We start from the raw sequence: 19,876 nt of genomic DNA on the forward strand, positions 1-19,876 counted from the left end.
GCTCTCTCAAGAGCAGTTATCCATTTGTGGATGTCATCCCCACTTTTGTAGGGGGGCACAACCTTAGACAGGTTCCTATTATCAAAGATCCTATCTTTGTCCTTAGGGACAATGCTGCCACCAGTGGGTATAGACCCACTCTCTCTAGGTTGCCTAGCCTTGTTCAGTTTTTCTTCCATCAGGGCTACTTCTAGCTCCTGCTTCCTGATCCTCAGCTGGGCTTCCTGCATTCTGGCCTCATGTTCCCTCCTCTGAGGGGTGGTCATCCTTTTCCTGGAGTGACCTTGAGAGCCTCTAGAGCCATGGGAAGCATTGGAGTCACCTGAGCGATTCCTTTGCCTCCCAAGCCCTGTGTTAAGTCCACTGGGGAGATCCAATGGGGTAAACCCACTGTCAATCCCCAATAGCCTTAGTTTAGCTGGGCCAAGTATAACACTTGGCACTGGGCTAGTTCTCCCTTCATCATCACTACTTTCTGTATCCTCACCACTTTCCTCCCCTGTAGTATGATTCTCATCTAAGGGATGGCTATTGGAACTGGGTACCTCTGTAGCATCTTCAGAAGGGGGGCCTCCTGTTCCTGACCCTAAGGGGGCTAACTGGGAAGCTTTCCTGAGTTCTCTCTGATTCTCATCATTTTGTAAGAGTTCTCTGAGCTCAGCAGAGGTAGGGTTCTTGGGCTGTTTAAGGCCTCTAAGAGTTGCCAAATGCCTGAGCTCATTCTGGTTAAGGGTAGCAAAGCTGGATGGTGCCCTCTGGGGGTCACTCTCAACAGAGATGGGTACAGTGGACCCCTCTGCCCCGGCCATTGCTCTTAAGTGTGGGTGGATGTGTTGCAATCTACCTACACTTGGGTTTACCTACTAAACCTATCTAGTAGTTGTAGTCAGGGTGTGCTACTCCCTTTGCTCTACAACAACTAAGTTCAGTAGAACTTATGTATATCTAATCTTGTTTTATATGTACCTACAGGTACCTATGTGATCTTTCAATTGGTAACCAAGAGATTACAATGGTAAAACACAGCAAGCTCAAATCCAACCGCTGCTCACCAATGTGAGAAGTTGGCCTGGTATATGATGCTCACTAGTTAAAGTGATCACCTTGTACCATGCCAAGCAACCCTTATGGTGTGGTTGTAAGTCAACCTTTTCGGACTAGCTGCCCTAGTGGTAGCGTAGGCTAAGCAGTCTTTGAGGCTAAACTCGTGAAGCGTGTTAAGCCAGCTGTTTTACCAAATGTCACCCCCTTTTATACCAATGAAAGGACACCACACAGATATATATTCAAAATATATATGTATTTATTTCTCAAAGTAACCCCTAGTCTCTTTATGAGCACAGGAGCACAAATCGTCAAACAAGATTACAGTAGAATACACAGAAGTTGTACTTTATATGGATAGGCCCTGGTGGCCGCTCAAACCATATACTAAAATAGTGGTATAAGTACCACGAACAGAAAAGGGAAAAGGCCTAGGGCCTCTAGAATCGCTGGGCCTACAAGGAGCTAACCTCAGTTAGCGACCAGGAGGTCCACGGGTGGCGTGTGCAGAGCAAATAGTCACACGCGTGCTCCCATAGGTTTCAATGGGTGCGTAAAAAGTACAAAGTTACTGCAAAGAGGATCTTCCGGATGGACTAGGAACTCAAGATTTGGAACACAGGCACTAGAGATGTATTACTACACTTGGGCACAGGTGTGCCAGCTTTACCTCACCCACAGGAAGCGGGTGCATAGGCCTCGAAGTGCGTCGGGTTTCTTCTATCTGTTCCGTGGAGCCTGAAGACAAAGATGCTGCAGGCGATCGGTCCGGGAGAGATGCAGTGGATCCAAGAGTGGATCGGAGATGTTGAAGACCTGTAAGCAGAGGGGACAGTGTTCACAGTCACTAGCCAGTGACCAGCGTGGCACCAGGTGGGTACCAGGCAATGTCGGGTGCAAACAGGAAGAAAGGTGTAGCTTGTCTCTGCAGCCACGTGGTCCCTGGAGGTCGACGACGTCCAGGAGTCGGTTCACGAGCTGTCCCACTCAGACTCTCGCTGTCGGCGGTGTCGGCGACTTGATCGATGCAAACAATCCTTGGCAAAAGCAATTGTTGTAGGAGGTGAAATAAGCTGATGGTTCTCACCAGCAAGGTCAGAAGGACTGCTCCTTTGGAGGGGAGCAAGGGCCAGTCTGGAGCAACCAGACCAGCAGTGTATTTTGTAGAGTTCGTCGCCAAGATGGCTACTAGCCAGCGGGCCAGCAACCGGTTAGGCGCGTCGAGTGGCAAAATGCAGAAGGGCCCCACGCAGATCGTGGAGATGCTGGAGGGCTCACCTTTGGTACAGATGCTGCTCGGGTGTTGGGCTTCTCAGATCCCAAAGCACAACTTGGAGGGAGCCTTGGTTGTTGCACTTGTCAGCTTGTCGTAGTCGTTCCAAGATGGCTGGCTCCACGTGTCTCGGTGCCTCCACGGGTCTCCTCTTTTCAGGGACTGTGGATCGGGCGGTGAGAGGTCTGGAGGTCCAGGTCTTGTCAGTCTCTGGGCTCGGGCTCCGGCGGGAGGCGGCGGCAAAGCAGGCGTTGATTCGCTGGATGGTGCTTGCGTTAGCAAGGTGGTCACTCCCTGACCACAGGGGAGATTGGCTTCAGTCCTCTGTGCAGCAGAGCGTCGAAGTTCCCGTCTTCTTCTTAGTGTTAAGTTGATTCCAGGATGTCTGAAGTCTTAGGACACAGCTCCTACCTTTAAGCGGATTCTAGGGGCCGGACTACCTGCTAGGTCCCTCCCTATGGGTGGGACCAGGAAGGGGGGTGGTTACACCCCCAATCCTTTGTCCAGCTCGCCCCAGGCCCGGGACTGGTGTGCCCCAGGACCGGTTTGAACTGGCATATGCACCGAGGCTCCTTGTGAGCCACAGGCATGTCTGGTTTCTTTCAAGCCCTACCTGACCAATACACAAAATCCTGTCTGGGGTGGTGCATGCACCTCCCCTGGCAGGAAACCCTTTGTCCACACCTCCCAAGCTGGAAGGACTCCCAGCAGCAGGAGGGCAGACTTGTGTCTGTGGTGGCAGCATCCATTTTGTGGAGCTGAGGCTATGTCTGATTTTACCCGGGTTTCAGGTACTGTACATGTCGTGTCCCTCTAGAAGGGTGGAATGCTAACCCCGTCACCAGAATTGGCGAGGGGTTAGTATTCCAATTCGTATGACACCTTACTCGACATGTTTTGATAAAGCCAAACCAAAGATAGCATTTAACCGCGAGGTTCATAATGCACTTAGGAGTATATGGTATGACGATATCTGGAAACAGTAGAAGGAAGTTGTTCCGACCACTGCAGACAGGCTCAGCTCATGCCAGAGCACCATCTCACATGGAACCAAGCACTCTGCCTTCAGGATTGTTAAGGCCTGCCATAGGAGTGACTTATAGGTTACCATGTGTCCCATTTAAGGTTAGGTATAGGTATACTACACCTAAGTAAGAGGTGATTACACCAACTTACCCCAGCTGAGTGATCAGCCAGTTGTGTCAGATTGTTAGGCCAAGCCTGGGGTGGCATAATACATGCTTCAGCCCTTGGCAGGCCTTGGGTACACCAATGCCCTGGGTGCCTAGTGTACACTGGTACAGGGGCTGACAGGGTGATCCACTTCCAATTGGTTATGCACCTAGGGTGCATAGTTTTAATTTAGTAGAGAGAACAGCAGGCTGGGGGTCTGATTGGCAGGCCCACAGCCTCAATATGTCAAAAACCAGTGAAGCAAAAAGCAAAAATTTGGGGTGACCATAGGATAGCAGACCCTACTCTCCTACAGGAAACCTAGCAAACCTATAAATTTTTTAAAACTAGACACCCAGGGGAATCCAGGATGGGGTGACTGGACTGCCTCCCACCAGGGTCTGTTACCCAGAATCCCTTGCAAACCTAAAAAATTGTCCAAAAAAACACATTTTCCACACATTTCTATGCTGGAAAGTTCCGGAATCTATGTGGATCCACGAATTTCCACCCACCCCGCGTTCCCCAACGTCTTACAAGAAAAACGGTACCTCACTTGTGTGGGTCGGCCTAGTGCCTGCGACAGGAAACGGCGCAAAACGCAACGTGGTCACATCTCAATTTCGCAGTAAAAATGACCCTTTTTTGGCAAAATGACTAGCTGTAGTTTTTTAACCCTAGCTCTGTGGGCACCTTGGTAAACCTAGCAAACCTCTACATTTTTGAAAACTAGACACCCAGGGGAATCCACGATGGGGTGACTTGACTGCCTCCCACCAGGGTGTGTTGCCCAGAATCCCTTGCAAACCTAAAAAATTGTCAAAAAAAACACATTTTCCCCACATTTCTGTAGTGGAAAGTTCCGGAATCTGCGTGGATCCACAAATTTCCACCCACCCCGCGTTCCCCAAAGTCTTACGAGAAAAACGGTACCTCACTTGTGTGGGTCGGCCTAGTGCCCGCGACAGGAAACGGCACAAAACGCAACGTGGTCACACCTCAATTTCGCAGTGAAAAATGACCCTTTTTTGGCAAAATGACTAGCTGTAGTTTTTGAACCCTAGCTCTGCGGGCACCTTGGGAAATGTGAGAAGTTGGCCTGGTATATGATGCTCACTAGTTAAAGTGATCACCTTGTACCATGCCAAGCAACCCTTATGATGTGGTTGTAAGTCAACCTTTTCAGACTAGCTGCCCTAATGGTAGCGTAGGCTAAGCAGTCTTTGAGGCTAAACTCGTGAAGCGTGTTAAGCCAGCTGTTTTACCAAATGCAACCCCCTTTTATACCAATGAAAGGACACCACACAGATATATATTCAAAATATATATGTATTTATTTCTCAAAGTAACCCCTAGTCTCTTTATGAGCACAGGAGCACAAATCGTCAAACAAGATTACAGTAGAATACACAGAAGTTGCACTTTATATGGATAGGCCCTGGTGGCCACTCGAACCATATACTAAAATAGTGGTATAAGTACCACGAACAGAAAAGGGAAAAGGCCTAGGGCCTCTAGATTCGCTGGGCCTACAAGGAGCTAACTTCAGTTAGTGACCAGGAGGTCCACGGGTGGCATGTGCAGAGCAAATAGTCACACGCGTGCTCCCATAGGTTTCAATGGGTGCGTAAAAAGTACAAATTTACTGCAAAGAGGATCTTCCGGATGGACTAGGAACTCAAGATTTGGAACACAGGCACTAGAGATGTAATACTACACTTGGGCAGAGGTGTGCCAGCTTTACCTCACCCACAGGAAGCGGGTGCATAGGCCTCGAAGTGCGTCGGGTTTCTTCTATCTGTTCCGTGGAGCTTGAAGACAAGGATGCTGCAGGCGGTCGGTCCGGGAGAGATGCCGTGGATCCAAGAGTGGATCAGAGATGTTGAAGACCTGTAAGCAGAGGGGACAGTGTTCACAGTCACTAGCCAGTGACCAGCGTGGCACCAGGTGGGTACCAGGCAATGTCGGGCGCAAACAGGAAGAAAGGTGTAGCTTGTCTCTGCAGCCACGTGGTCCCTGGAGGTCGACGACGTCCAGGAGTCGGTTCACGAGCTGTCCCACGCAGGCTCTCGCTGTCGGCGGTGTCGGCGACTTGATCGAAGCAAAAAAGCCTTGGCAAAAGCAATTATTGTAGGAGAGGAAATAAGCTGATGGTTCTGACCAGCAAGGTCAGAAGAACTGCTCCTTTGGAGGGGAGCAAGGGCCAGTATGGAGCAACCAGACCAGTGGTGTATTTTGGAAAGTTCGTCGCCAAGATGGCTACTAGCCAGCGGGCCAGCAACCGGTTAGGCACGTCGAGTGGCAAAACGCAGAAGGGCCCCACGCAGATCGTGGAGATGCTGGAGGGCTCACCTTTGGTGCAGATGCTGCTCGGGTGTTGGGCTTCTCAGATCCCAAAGCACAACTTGGAGGGAGCCTCGGTTGTTGCACTTGTCAGCTTGTCGTGGTCATTTCAAGATGGCTGGCTCCACGTGTCTCGGTGCCTCCACGGGTCTCCTCTTTTCAGGGACTGTGGATCGGGCGCTGAGAGGTCTGGAGGTCTAGGTCTTGTCAGTCTCTGGGCTCGGGCTCCGGCGGGAGGCGGCAGCAAAGCAGACGTTGATTCGCTGGATGGTGCTTGCGTTAGCAAGGTGGTCACTCCCTGACCACAGGGGAGATTTCCATCAGTCTTCTGTGCAGCAGAATGTCAAAGTTCCCATCTTCTTCTTAGTTTCAAGTTGATTCCAGGATGTCTGAAGTCTTAGGACACAGCTCCTACCTTTAAGCGGATTCTAGGGGACGGACTACCTGCTAGGTCCCTCCCTATGGGTGGGACCAGGAAGGGGGGTGGTTACACCCCCAATCCTTTGTCCATCTCGCCCCAGGCCCGGGACTGGTGTGCCCCAGGACCGGTTTGAACTGGCATATGCACCGAGGCTCCTTGTGAGCCACAGGCATGTCTGGTTTCTTTCAAGCCCTACCTGACCAATACACAAAATCCTGTCTGGGGTGGTGCATGCACCTCCCCTGGCAGGAAACCCTTTGTCCACACCTCCCAAGCTGGAAGGACTCCCAGCAGCAGGAGGGCAGACTTGTGTCTGTGGTGGCAGCATCCATTTTGTGGAGCTGAGGCTATGTCTGATTTTACCCGGGTTTCAGGTACTGTACATGTCGTGTCCCTCTAGAAGGGTGGAATGCTAACCCCGTCGCCAGAATTGGCGAGGGGTTAGTATTCCAATTCGTATGACACCTTACTCGACATGTTTTGATAAAGCCAAACCAAAGTTAGCATTTAACCGCGAGGTTCATAATGCACTTAAGAGTATATGGTATGACGATATCTTGAAACAGTAGAAGGAAGTTGTTCCGACCACTGCAGACAGGCTCAGCTCATGATAGAGCACCATCTCACATGGAACCAAGCACTCTGCCTTCAGGATTGTTAAGGCCTGCCATAGGAGTGACTTATAGGTTACCATGTGTCCCATTTAAGGTTAGGTATAGGTATACTACACCTAAGTAAGAGGTGATTACACCAACTTACCCCAGCTGAGTGATCAGCCAGTGGTGTCAGATTGTTAGGCCAAGCCTGGGGTGGCATAATACATGCTTCAGCCCCTGGCAGGCCTTGGGTACACCAATGCCCTGGGTACCTAGTGTACACTGGTACAGGGGCTGACAGGGTGATCCACTTCCAATTGGTTATGCACCTAGGGTGCATAGTTTTAATTTAGTAGAGAGAACAGCAGGCTGGGGGTCTGATTGGCAGGCCCACAGCCTCAATATGTCAAAAACCAGTGAAGCAAAAAGCAAAAATTTGGGGTGACCATAGGATAGCAGACCCTACTCTCCTACACAACCCCCCCCCAAACGCTGGGACATTAAACTAGCCTTGACCAGGCTCGTCTTCATGTCCTAAGTGGAAGTACCTGGAGAGACCATCTGCATTCCCATGGTCAGTACCTGGCCGGTGCTCCACTGTAAAGTCCATCCCCTGTAGGGAAATGGACCACCTAAGCAGTTTGGGGTTTTCACCCTTCATCTGATTTAGCCACAAGAGGGGCTTATGGTCGGTCTGAATCTTGAAGTGAGTGCCAAACAAGTATGGCCTCAGCTTCTTCAGGGCCCACACCACAGCAAGGGCCTCCCTCTCAATAGCTGACCAATTCTTCTCTCTGGGGGTCAACCTTCTGCTAATAAAAGCAATGGGTTGGTCTTGACCATCTACATTAAGTTGTGACAGCACAGCTCCCACACCCAACTCAGAAGCATCTGTTTGGACAATAAACTCTTTGGAGTAGTCAGGACTTTTCAGGATAGGTGCAGAGCACATGGCCTCCTTCAGGTCATCAAATGCCTTTTGACAGCTTACTGTCCACTTGTGAGAAGTTGGCCTGGTATATGATGCTCACTAGTTAAAGTGATCACCTTGTACCATGCCAAGCAACCCTTATGGTGTGGTTGTAAGTCAACCTTTTCGGACTAGCTGCCCTAGTGGTAGCGTAGGCTAAGCAGTCTTTGAGGCTAAACTCGTGAAGCGTGTTAAGCCAGCTGTTTTACCAAATGTAACCCCCTTTTATACCAATGAAAGGACACCACACAGATATATATTCAAAATATATATGTATTTATTTCTCAAAGTAACCCCTAGTCTCTTTATGAGCACAGGAGCACAAATCGTCAAACAAGATTACAGTAGAATACACAGAAGTTGCACTTTATATGGATAGGCCCTGGTGGCCGCTCAAACCATATACTAAAATAGTTGTATAAGTACCACGAACAGAAAAGGGAAAAGGCCTAGGGCCTCTAGAATCGCTGGGCCTACAAGGAGCTAACTTCAGTTAGTGACCAGGAGGTCCACGGGTGGTGTGTGCAGAGCAAATAGTCACACGCGGGCTCCCATAGGTTTCAATGGGTGCGTAAAAAGTACAAAGTTACTGCAAAGAGGATCTTCCGGATGGACTAGGAACTCAAGATTTGGAACACAGGCACTAGAGATGTAATACTACACTTGGGCACAGGTGTGCCAGCTTTACCTCACCCACAGGAAGCGGGTGCATGGGCCTCGAAGTGCGTCGGGTTTCTTCTATCTGTTCCGTGGAGCCTGAAGACAAAGATGCTGCAGGCGGTCGGTCCGGGAGAGATGCAGTGGATCCAAGAGTGGATCGGGGATGTTGAAGACCTGTAAGCAGAGGGGACAGTGTTCACAGTCACTAGCCAGTGACCGGCGTGGCACCAGGTGGGTACCAGGCGATGTCGGGTGCAAACAGGAAGAAAGGTGTAGCTTGTCTCTGCAGCCACGTGGTCCCTGGAGGTCAACGACATCCAGGAGTCGGTTCACGAGCTGTACCACGCAGGCTCTCGCTGTCGGCGGTGTCGGAGACTTGATCGAAGCAAACAAGCCTTGGCAAAAGCAATTGTTGTAGGAGATGAAATAAGCTGATGGTTCTGACCATCAAGGTCAGAAGGACTGCTCCTTTGGAGGGGAGCAAGGGCCAGTCTGGAGCAACCAGACCAGTGGTGTATTTCGGAAAGTTCGTCGCCAAGATAGCTACTAGCCAGCGGGCCAGCAACCGGTTAGGTGCGTCGAGTGGCAAAACGCAGAAGGGCCCCACGCAGATCGTGGAGATGCTGGAGGGCTCACCTTTGGTGCAGATGCTGCTCGCGTGTTGGGCTTCTCAGATCCCAAAGCACAACTTGGAGGGAGCCTCGGTTGTTGCACTTGTCAGCTTGTCGTGGTCATTTCAAGATGGCTGGCTCCACGTGTCTCGGTGCCTCCACGGGTCTCCTCTTTTCAGGGACTGTGGATCGGGCAGTGAGAGGTCTGGAGGTCCAGGTCTTGTCAGTCACTGGGCTTGGGCTCCGGCGAGAGGAGGCGGCAAAGCAGACGTTGATTCGCTGGATGGTGCTTGCGTTAGCAAGGTGGTCACTCCCTGACCACAGGGGAGATTTCCTTCAGTCTTCTGTGCAGCAGAATGTCGAAGTTCCCGTCTTCTTCTTAGTTTCAAGTTGATTCCAGGATGTCTGAAGTCTTAGGACACAGCTCCTACCTTTAAGCGGATTCTAGGGGCCGGACTACCTGCTAGGTCCCTCCCTATGGGTGGGACCAGGAAGGGGGGTGGTTACACCCCCAATCCTTTGTCCAGCTCGCCCCAGGCCCGGGACTGGTGTGCCCCAGGACCGGTTTGAACTGGCATATGCACCGAGGCTCCTTGTGAGCCACAGGCATGTCTGGTTTCTTTCAAGCCCTACCTGACCAATACACAAAATTCTGTCTGGGGTGGTGCATGCACCTCCCCTGGCAGGAAACCCTTTGTCCACACCTCCCAAGCTGGAAGGACTCCCAGCAGCAGGAGGGCAGACTTGTGTCTGTGGTGGCAGCATCCATTTTGTGGAGCTGAGGCTATGTCTGATTTTACCCGGGTTTCAGGTACTGTACATGTCGTGTCCCTCTAGAAGGGTGGAATGCTAACCCCGTCACCAGAATTGGCGAGGGGTTAGTATTCCAATTCGTATGACACCTTACTCGACATGTTTTGATAAAGCCAAACCAAAGTTAGCATTTAACCGCGAGGTTCATAATGCACTTAAGAGTATATGGTATGACGATATCTGGAAACAGTAGAAGGAAGTTGTTCCGACCACTGCAGACAGGCTCAGCTCATGATAGAGCACCATCTCACATGGAACCAAGCACTCTGCCTTCAGGATTGTTAAGGCCTGCCATAGGAGTGACTTATAGGTTACCATGTGTCCCATTTAAGGTTAGGTATAGGTATACTACACCTAAGTAAGAGGTGATTACACCAACTTACCCCAGCTGAGTAATCAGCCAGTGGTGTCAGATTGTTAGGCCAAGCCTGGGGTGGCATAATACATGCTTCAGCCCCTGGCAGGCCTTGGGTACACCAATGCCCTGGGTACCTAGTGTACACTGGTACAGGGGCTGACAGGGTGATCCACTTCCAATTGGTTATGCACCTAGGGTGCATAGTTTTAATTTATTAGAGAGAACAGCAGGCTGGGGGTCTGATTGGCAGGCCCACAGCCTCAATATGTCAAAAACCAGTGAAGCAAAAAGCAAAAATTTGGGGTGACCATAGGATAGCAGACCCTACTCTCCTACACAACCCCCCCCCCAAACGCTGGAACATTAAACTAGCCTTGACCAGTCTCGTCTTCATGTCCTAAGTGGAAGTACCTGGAGAGACCATCTGCATTCCCATGGTCAGTACCTGGCCGGTGCTCCACTGTAAAGTCCATCCCCTGTAGGGAAATGGACCACCTAAGCAGTTTGGGGTTTTCACCCTTCATCTGATTTAGCCACAAGAGGGGCTTATGGTCGGTCTGAATCTTGAAGTGAGTGCCAAACAAGTATGGCCTCAGCTTCTTCAGGGCCCACACCACAGCAAAGGCCTCCCTCTCAATAGCTGACCAATTCTTCTCTCTGGGGGTCAACCTTCTGCTAATAAAAGCAATGGGTTGGTCTTGACCATCTACATTAAGTTGTGACAGCACAGCTCCCACACCCAACTCAGAAGCATCTGTTTGGACAATAAACTCTTTGGAGTAGTCAGGACTTTTCAGGATAGGTGCAGAGCACATGGCCTCCTTCAGGTCATCAAATGACTTTTGACAGCTTACTGTCCACTTGTGAGAAGTTGGCCTGGTATATGATGCTCACTAGTTAAAGTGATCACCTTGTACCATGCCAAGCAACCCTTATGGTGTGGTTGTAAGTCAACCTTTTCGGACTAGCTGCCCTAGTGGTAGCGTAGGCTAAGCAGTCTTTGAGGCTAAACTCGTGAAGCGTGTTAAGCCAGCTGTTTTACCAAATGTAACCCCCTTTTATACCAATGAAAGGACACCACACAGATATATATTCAAAATATATATGTATTTATTTCTCAAAGTAACCCCTAGTCTCTTTATGAGCACAGGAGCACAAATCGTCAAACAAGATCACAGTAGAATACACAGAAGTTGCACTTTATATGGATAGGCCCTGGTGGCCGCTCAAACCATATACTAAAATAGTGGTATAAGTACCACGAACAGAAAAGGGAAAAGTCCTAGGGCCTCTAGAATCGCTGGGCCTACAAGGAGCTAACTTCAGTTAGTGACCAGGAGGTCCACGGGTGGCGTGTGCAGAGCAAATAGTCACACGCGGACTCCCATAGGTTTCAATGGGTGCGTAAAAAGTACAAAGTTACTGCAAAGAGGATCTTCCGGATGGACTAGGAACTCAAGATTTGGAACACAGGCACTAGAGATATAATACTACACTTGGGCACAGGTGTGCCAGCTTTACCTCACCCACAGGAAGCGGGTGCATAGGCCTCGAAGTGCGTCGGGTTTCTTCTATCTGTTCCGTGGAGCCTGAAGACAAAGATGCTGCAGGCGGTCGGTCCGGGAGAGATGCAGTGGATCCAAGAGTGGATCGGGGATGTTGAAGACCTGTAAGCAGAGGGGACAGTGTTCACAGTCACTAGCCAGTGACCGGCGTGGCACCAGGTGGGTACCAGGCGATGTCGGGTGCAAACAGGAAGAAAGGTGTAGCTTGTCTCTGCAGCCACGTGGTCCCTGGAGGTCGACGACGTCCAGGAGTCAGTTCACGAGCTGTCCCACGCAGGCTCTCGCTGTCGGCGGTGTCGGCGACTTGATCGAAGCAAACAAGCCTTGGCAAAAGCAATTGTTGTAGGAGATGAAATAAGCTGATGGTTCTGACCAGCAAGGTCAGAAGGACTGCTCCTTTGGAGGGGAGCAAGGGCCAGTCTGGAGCAACCAGACCAGCGGTGTATTTTGTAAAGTTCGTCGCCAAGATGGCTACTAGCCAGCGGGCCAGCAACCGGGTAGGCGCGTCGAGTGGCAAAATGCAGAAGGGCCCCACGCAGATCGTGGAGATGCTGGAGGGCTCACCTTTGGTGCAGATGCTGCTCGAGGGTTTGGCTTCTCAGATCCCAAAGCACAACTTGGAGGGAGCCTCGGTTGTTGCACTTGTCAGCTTGTCGTGGTCATTTCAAGATGGCTGGCTCCACGTGTCTCGATGCCTCCACGGGTCTCCTCTTTTCAGGGACTGTGGATCGGGCGGTGAGAGGTCTGGAGGTCCAGGTCTTGTCAGTCTCTGGGCTCGGGCTCAGGCGGGAGGCGGCGGCAAAGCAGACGTTGATTCGCTGGATGGTGCTTGCGTTAGCAAGGTGGTCACTCCCTGACCACAGGGGAGATTGGCTTCAGTCCTCTGTGCAGCAGAGCGTCGAAGTTCCCGTCTTCTTCTTAGTGTTAAGTTGATTCCAGGATGTCTGAAGTCTTAGGACACAGCTCCTACCTTTAAGCGGATTCTAGGGGCCGGACTACCTGCTAGGTCCCTCCCTATGGGTGGGACCAGGAAGGGGGGTGGTTACACCCCAAATCCTTTGTCCAGCTCGCCCCAGGCCCGGGACTGGTGTGCCCCAGGACCGGTTTGAACTGGCATATGCACCGAGGCTCCTTGTGAGCCACAGGCATGTCTGGTTTCTTTCAAGCCCTACCTGACCAATACACAAAATCCTGTCTGGGGTGGTGCACGCACCTCCCCTGGCAGGAAACCCTTTGTCCACACCTCTCAAGCTGGAAGGACTCCCAGCAGCAGGAGGGCAGACTTGTGTCTGTGGTGGCAGCATCCATTTTGTGGAGCTGAGGCTATGTCTGATTTTACCCGGGTTTCAGGTACTGTACATGTCGTGTCCCTCTAGAAGGGTGGAATGCTAACCCCGTCGCCAGAATTGGCGAGGGGTTAGTATTCCAATTCGTATGACACCTTACTCGACATGTTTTGATAAAGCCAAACCAAAGATAGCATTTAACCGCGAGGTTCATAATGCACTTAAGAGTATATGGTATGACGATATCTGGAAACAGTAGACGGAAGTTGTTCCGACCACTGCAGACAGGCTCAGCTCATGCCAGAGCACCATCCCACCTGGAACCAAGCACTCTGCCTTCAGGATTGTTAAGGCCTGCCATAGGAGTGACTTATAGGTTACCAGGTGTCCCATTTAAGGTTAGGTATAGGTATACTACACCTAAGTAAGAGGTGATTACACCAACTTACCCCAGCTGAGTGATCAGCCAGTTGTGTCAAATTGTTAGGCCAAGCCTGGGGTGGCATAATACATGCTTCAGCCCTTGGCAGGCCTTAGATACACCAATGCCCTGGGTACCTAGTGTACACTGGTACAGGGGCTCACAGGGTGATCCAACCAATTGGGTATGTACCTAGGGTACATGGAGTCCATTTTAAAGAGAGAACAGATGGACTGAGATCCTGAATGGCAGGATCTCAGGCCAACTAAGTCGAAAAACCAGCTAGACACTAGGCAAAAAATTGGGGGTAACCATAGTCAGATATCCACCTTCCTACACAACCCCTCCCCAAACGAAGGGAGATAAGGCTGACCTTGACCAGGTAAGCCTATATTTCCCAAGTGGCCATATAAGGAGGAACCAGCACTGGCATGGTTACCCCCTGTCTCATGGTCCACTAAGCAATCCCTCACCCTAAGGGTATCAGAGGGTCTCCACCATAGGGAATCTCTACCTTTGGTGTGTCTTGGCAAAGTAAAAGGCTGGTGTTGAGACGGAGTACGGAAGTGAGTGTCCTCCAAGTGAGGCCTCAGCTTCCTCCAATCATCCTCCACCATGGATGCCTTTCTTTCCTTAACTGAGTTGCACTGTGCTCTCAGGGTCAGCCTCTGGCTACCTAAAGCTGGAGGCTGGGTCCCTCTTGTGGGCTTACTGGAGGGACAGGTCAGGTTTGGGGCCCTAAGGTCCCATGTTTGCCTGTGCCCAACAGAATCCCTCTGGGGGAGGTCCCTAACTACCTGTAAAGGAGATCCCTCAGGAATGTTTTTACCCATCACCTGACCAGGGCTACTAGCCAGGCAATCCTCATTCTTTTGATGGGGGGGTTCTTGTGGACAGGGGCCCTCTGGGGGTCCACTGGCCTCCCTGACCTCTGCAGCCCTGGGCTGACTGAGGCAGGGTAGAGAGAGGCAGGCTACCTGCACCAGACTGGGTCCCACCTTGGAAGGGGCCACTGACATCAGAGGCTCTGCCAGGCCAGGCCTGGCTACCTCTGGGGCAGTTCCTTCACAAGGGGTGAGGTCAGCTCCCTGAGGAGGCTGACTTTTTCCTAATGTCTGGGGAGAGGGAGACTTTTCTTCCTCCCCACTACTCTCTGTTTGTGTGGAGTGATCCATAGTTTCAGGCTTCACTACACCTATGTCAGTCTGAGTATAGGCTGAGACCATTACAGCCTTGCCAACCTTTTCAGGGGGGCACTCAGTTTGTGTTTGAGCTGTGACTGTCACAGCTCTGCCAGTCTCTACAGGGAAGTCTGTCTGTGCCTGGGCTGTGGCTACCACTGCCCTTCCAACCTTTTCAGGGAGGAAATCTATTTGGACAGGGGTTGTGAATGGCACAACCCCACTACCCTTTTGTGAAAGGCCTACCATTTTAGAATGGGTGTCTTGTTCAACTCCAGCCCAAGCTGAGAGTTCTAAGTCATTCCCCAGTAAGCAGTCTACAGGCAAGGTTGGGGACACTGCCACCCTTTTAGGGCCAGTGACACCTCCCCAGCTGAGACATACCTCTGCCATGGGATGACTGTTCTGTTTGCCATCAATGTTAGTCACCTGGTAGGAGAAACCAGGCAAAAGCTGCTCAGAGGGAACTAGCCAATGGGCCACCATTGTGATGCTAGCTCCAGTGTCTCTGTAGGCCTCAGCTTTGGTACCATTGATGTAGGGCTCCTGTCTGTACCTACCCAAAGTGTTGGGACAGGCAGTGAAGTTGGCAAACCCCATGCCACCATCACAGACAAGAGTAGTTGCTGTAGGGGAATTGGCTAAGCCAGGGTCCCCCTGTGTTCCCCAAGTAAACCCACCCAAATTTTTGGAGGCACTCCCACCCCCTGGGGGATTACTGCTGACAGTAATAGGTGGTGTGACAGGAGTAATTGGAGGAACAGTTTTGTTTGTAGCCCTTGGGCAACTTCTGTCAGTTTTCCAATGCCCAGGAGTTTTACACTCATGGCAGTAAGGCTTTTTACCTGTGGTAGAGGAGGGAGCTTGGGACCCACCACCCTGTGTGGAGTTTTGGGGCCCTGAGGAAGATTTCCCTTTTGCTTTATCCCCACCCTTCTCTTGAGGTTTGGTGGTATCTTTCTTTTGGTCACCACCCTGATTCTTAGGCCTGATCCTGGTCCTGACCCATTTATCTGCCCTCTTTCCCAATTCTTGGGGAGAGGTCAAATCTGAGTCTACCAGGTGTTGATGGAGGAGCTGGTTTTGACAGTTACTTAAAATCTGTTCTCTCATCATCAAATTGTACAATCCTGTATAATCAGATACCTTACTTCCCAGCAACCAACCCTCCAAAGCCTTAGTGGCACATTCAACATATTCAGACCAGTCCTGAGTCTGTGTCTTCTGGGTGTCTCTGAACATTAACCTGTACTGTTCAGTGGTTAAGCCTAACCAATCAACTAGGACACTCTTCAGGACTCTGTAATTTCTGACATCCTCCTCCCTAACAGTGAGGAGTCTGTCTCTGCCTCTTCCTTCAAAGGAGAGCCAGAGGATTGCTGCCCACTGGTCTTCAGGAACCTGCTGCACTTTGCAGGCTCTCTCAAGAGCAGTCATCCATTTGTGGATGTCATCCCCACTTTTGTAGGGGGGCACAACCTTAGACAGGTTCCTATTATCGAAGACCCTATCTTTGTCCTTAGGGACAATGCTGCCACCAGTGGGTATTGACCCACTCTCTCTAGGTTGCCTAGCCTTCCTCAGTTTTTCTTCCATCAGGGCTACTTCTAGCTCCTGCTTCCTGATCCTCAGCTGGGCTTCCTGCATTCTGGCCTCATGTTCCCTCCTCTGAGGGGTGGTCATCCTTTTCCTGGAGTGACCTTGAGAGCCTCTAGAGGCATGAGAAGCATTAGAGTCACCTGAGCTATTCCTTTGCCTCCCAAGCCCCTGGTTAAGTCCACTGGGGAGATCCAATGGGATGATCCCATTGTCAGTCCCCAATAGCCTTAGTTTAGCTGTGCCAAGTATAACACTTGGCACTGGGCTAGTTCTCCCTTCATCATCACTACTCTCTGTATCCTCCCCACTTTCCTCCTCTGTAGTATGGTTCTCATCTAAGGGATGGCTATTGGAAAGGGGTACTTCTGTAGCATCTTCAGAAGGGGGGCCTCCTGTTCCTGACCATAAGGGGGCTAACTGGGAAGCTTTCTTGAGCTCTCTCTGATTTTCATCATTTTGCAAGAGTTCTCTGAGCTCAGCAGAGGTAGGGTTCTTGGGCTGTTTAAGGCCTCTAAGAGTTGCCAAATGCCTGAGCTCATTCTGGTTAAGGGTAGCAAAGATGGATGGTGCCCTCTGGGGGTCACTCTCAACAGAGATAGGTACAGTGGACCCCTCTGCCCCAGCCATTGCTCTTAAGTGTGGGTGGATGTGTTGCAATCTACCTACACTTGGGTTTACCTACTAAACCTATCTAGTAGTTGTAGTCAGGGTGTGCTACTCCCTTTGCTCTACAACAACTAAGTTCAGTAGAACTTATGTATATCTAATCTTGTTTTATATGTACCTACAGGTACCTATGTGATCTTTCAATTGGTAACCAAGAGATTACAATGGTAAAACACAGCAAGCTCAAATCCCACCGCTGCCACCAATGTGAGAAGTTGGCCTGGTATATGATGCTCACTAGTTAAAGTGATCACCTTGTACCATGCCAAGCAACCCTTATGGTGTGGTTGTAAGTCAACCTTTTCGGACTAGCTGCCGTAGTGGTAGTGTAGGCTAAGCAGTCTTTGAGGCTAAACTCGTGAAGCGTGTTAAGCCAGCTGTTTTACCAAATGTAACCCCCTTTTATACCAATGAAAGGACACCACACAGATATATATTCAAAATATATATGTATTTATTTCTCAAAGTAACCCCTAGTCTCTTTATGAGCACAGGAGCACAAATCGTCAAACAAGATTACAGTAGAATACACAGAAGTTGCACTTTATATGGATAGGCCCTGGTGGCCGCTCAAACCATATACTAAAATAGTGGTATAAGTACCACGAACAGAAAAGGGAAAAGGCCTAGGGCCTCTAGAATCGCTGGGCCTACAAGGAGCTAACTTCAGTTAGTGACCAGGAGGTCCACGGGTGGCGTGTGCAGAGCAAATAGTCACACGCGGGCTCCCATAGGTTTCAATGGGTGCGTAAAAAGTACAAAGTTACTGCAAAGAGGATCTTCCGGATGGACTAGGAACTCAAGATTTGGAACACAGGCACTAGAGATGTAATACTACACTTGGGCACAGGTGTGCCAGCTTTACCTCACCCACAGGAAGCGGGTGCATAGGCCTCGAAGTGCGTCGGGTTTCTTCTATCTGTTCCGTGGAGCCTGAAGACAAAGATGCTGCAGGCGGTCGGTCCGGGAGAGATGCAGTGGATCCAAGAGTGGATCGGGGATGTTGAAGACCTGTAAGCAGAGGGGACAGTGTTCACAGTCACTAGCCAGTGACCGGCGTGGCACCAGGTGGGTACCAGGCGATGTCGGGTGCAAACAGGAAGAAAGGTGTAGCTTGTCTCTGCAGCCACGTGGTCCCTGGAGGTCGACGACGTCCAGGATTCGGTTCACGAGCTGTCCCACGCAGGCTCTCGCTGTCGGCAGTGTCGGCGACTTGATCGAAGCAAACAAGCCTTGGCAAAAGCAATTGTTGTAGGAGATGAAATAAGCTGATGGTTCTGACCAGCAAGGTCAGAAGGACTGCTCCTTTGGAGGGGAGCAAGGGCCAGTCTGGAGCAACCAGACCAGCAGTGTATTTTGTAAAGTTCGTCGCCAAGATGGCTACTAGCCAGCGGGCCAGCAACCGGGTAGGCGCGTTGAGTGGCAAAATGCAGAAGGGCCCCACGCAGATCGTGGAGATGCTGGAGGGCTCACCTTTGGTGGAGATGCTGCTCGAGGGTTGGGCTTCTCAGATCCCAAAGCACAACTTGGAGGGAGCCTCGGTTGTTGCACTTGTCAGCTTGTCGTGGTCGTTTCAAGATGGCTGGCTCCACGTGTCTCGGTGCCTCCACGGGTCTCCTCTTTTCAGGGACTGTGGATCGGGCGGTGAGAGGTCTGGAGGTCCAGGTCTTGTCAGCCTCTGGGCTCGGGCTCCGGCGGGAGGCGGCGGCAAAGCAGACGTTGATTCGCTGGATGGTGCTTGCGTTAGCAAGGTGGTCACTCCCTGACCACAGGGGAGATTGGCTTCAGTCCTCTGTGCAGCAGAGCGTCGAAGTTCCCGTCTTCTTCTTAGTGTTAAGTTGATTCCAGGATGTCTGAAGTCTTAGGACACAGCTCCTACCTTTAAGCGGATTCTAGGGGCCGGACTACCTGCTAGGTCCCTCCCTATGGGTGGGACCAGGAAGGGGGGTGGTTACACCCCCAATCCTTTGTCCAGCTCGCCCCAGGCCCGGGACTGGTGTGACCCAGGACCGGTTTGAACTGGCATATGCACCGAGGCTCCTTGTGAGCCACAGGCATGTCTGGTTTCTTTCAAGCCCTACCTGACCAATACACAAAATCCTGTCTGGGGTGGTGCACGCACCTCCCCTGGCAGGAAACCCTTTGTCCACACCTCCCAAGCTGGAAGGACTCCCAGCAGCAGGAGGGCAGACTTGTGTCTGTGGTGGCAGCATCCATTTTGTGGAGCTGAGGCTATGTCTGATTTTACCCGGGTTTCAGGTACTGTACATGTCGTGTCCCTCTAGAAGGGTGGAATGCTAACCCCATCTCCAGAATTGGCGAGGGGTTAGTATTCCAATTCGTATGACACCTTACTCGACATGTTTTGATAAAGCCAAACCAAAGATAGCATTTAACCGCGAGGTTCATAATGCACTTAAGAGTATATGGTATGACGATATCTGGAAACAGTAGAAGGAAGTTGTTCCGACCACTGCAGACAGGCTCAGCTCATGCCAGAGCACCATCCCACCTGGAACCAAGCACTCTGCCTTCAGGATTGTTAAGGCCTGCCATAGGAGTGACTTATAGGTTACCAGGTGTCCCATTTAAGGTTAGGTATAGGTATACTACACCTAAGTAAGAGGTGATTACACCAACTTACCCCAGCTGAGTGATCAGCCAGTTGTGTCAAATTGTTAGGCCAAGCCTGGGGTGGCATAATACATGCTTCAGCCCTTGGCAGGCCTTAGATACACCAATGCCCTGGGTACCTAGTGTACACTGGTACAGGGGCTCACAGGGTGATCCAACCAATTGGGTATGTACCTAGGGTACATGGAGTCCATTTTAAAGAGAGAACAGATGGACTGAGATCCTGAATGGCAGGATCTCAGGCCAACTAAGTCGAAAAACC

The sequence above is a fragment of the Triturus cristatus genome, chromosome 1_1, assembly GCF_964204655.1.
Source record: "Triturus cristatus chromosome 1_1, aTriCri1.1, whole genome shotgun sequence".
In the NCBI taxonomy this organism is placed as follows: domain Eukaryota; kingdom Metazoa; phylum Chordata; class Amphibia; order Caudata; family Salamandridae; genus Triturus; species Triturus cristatus.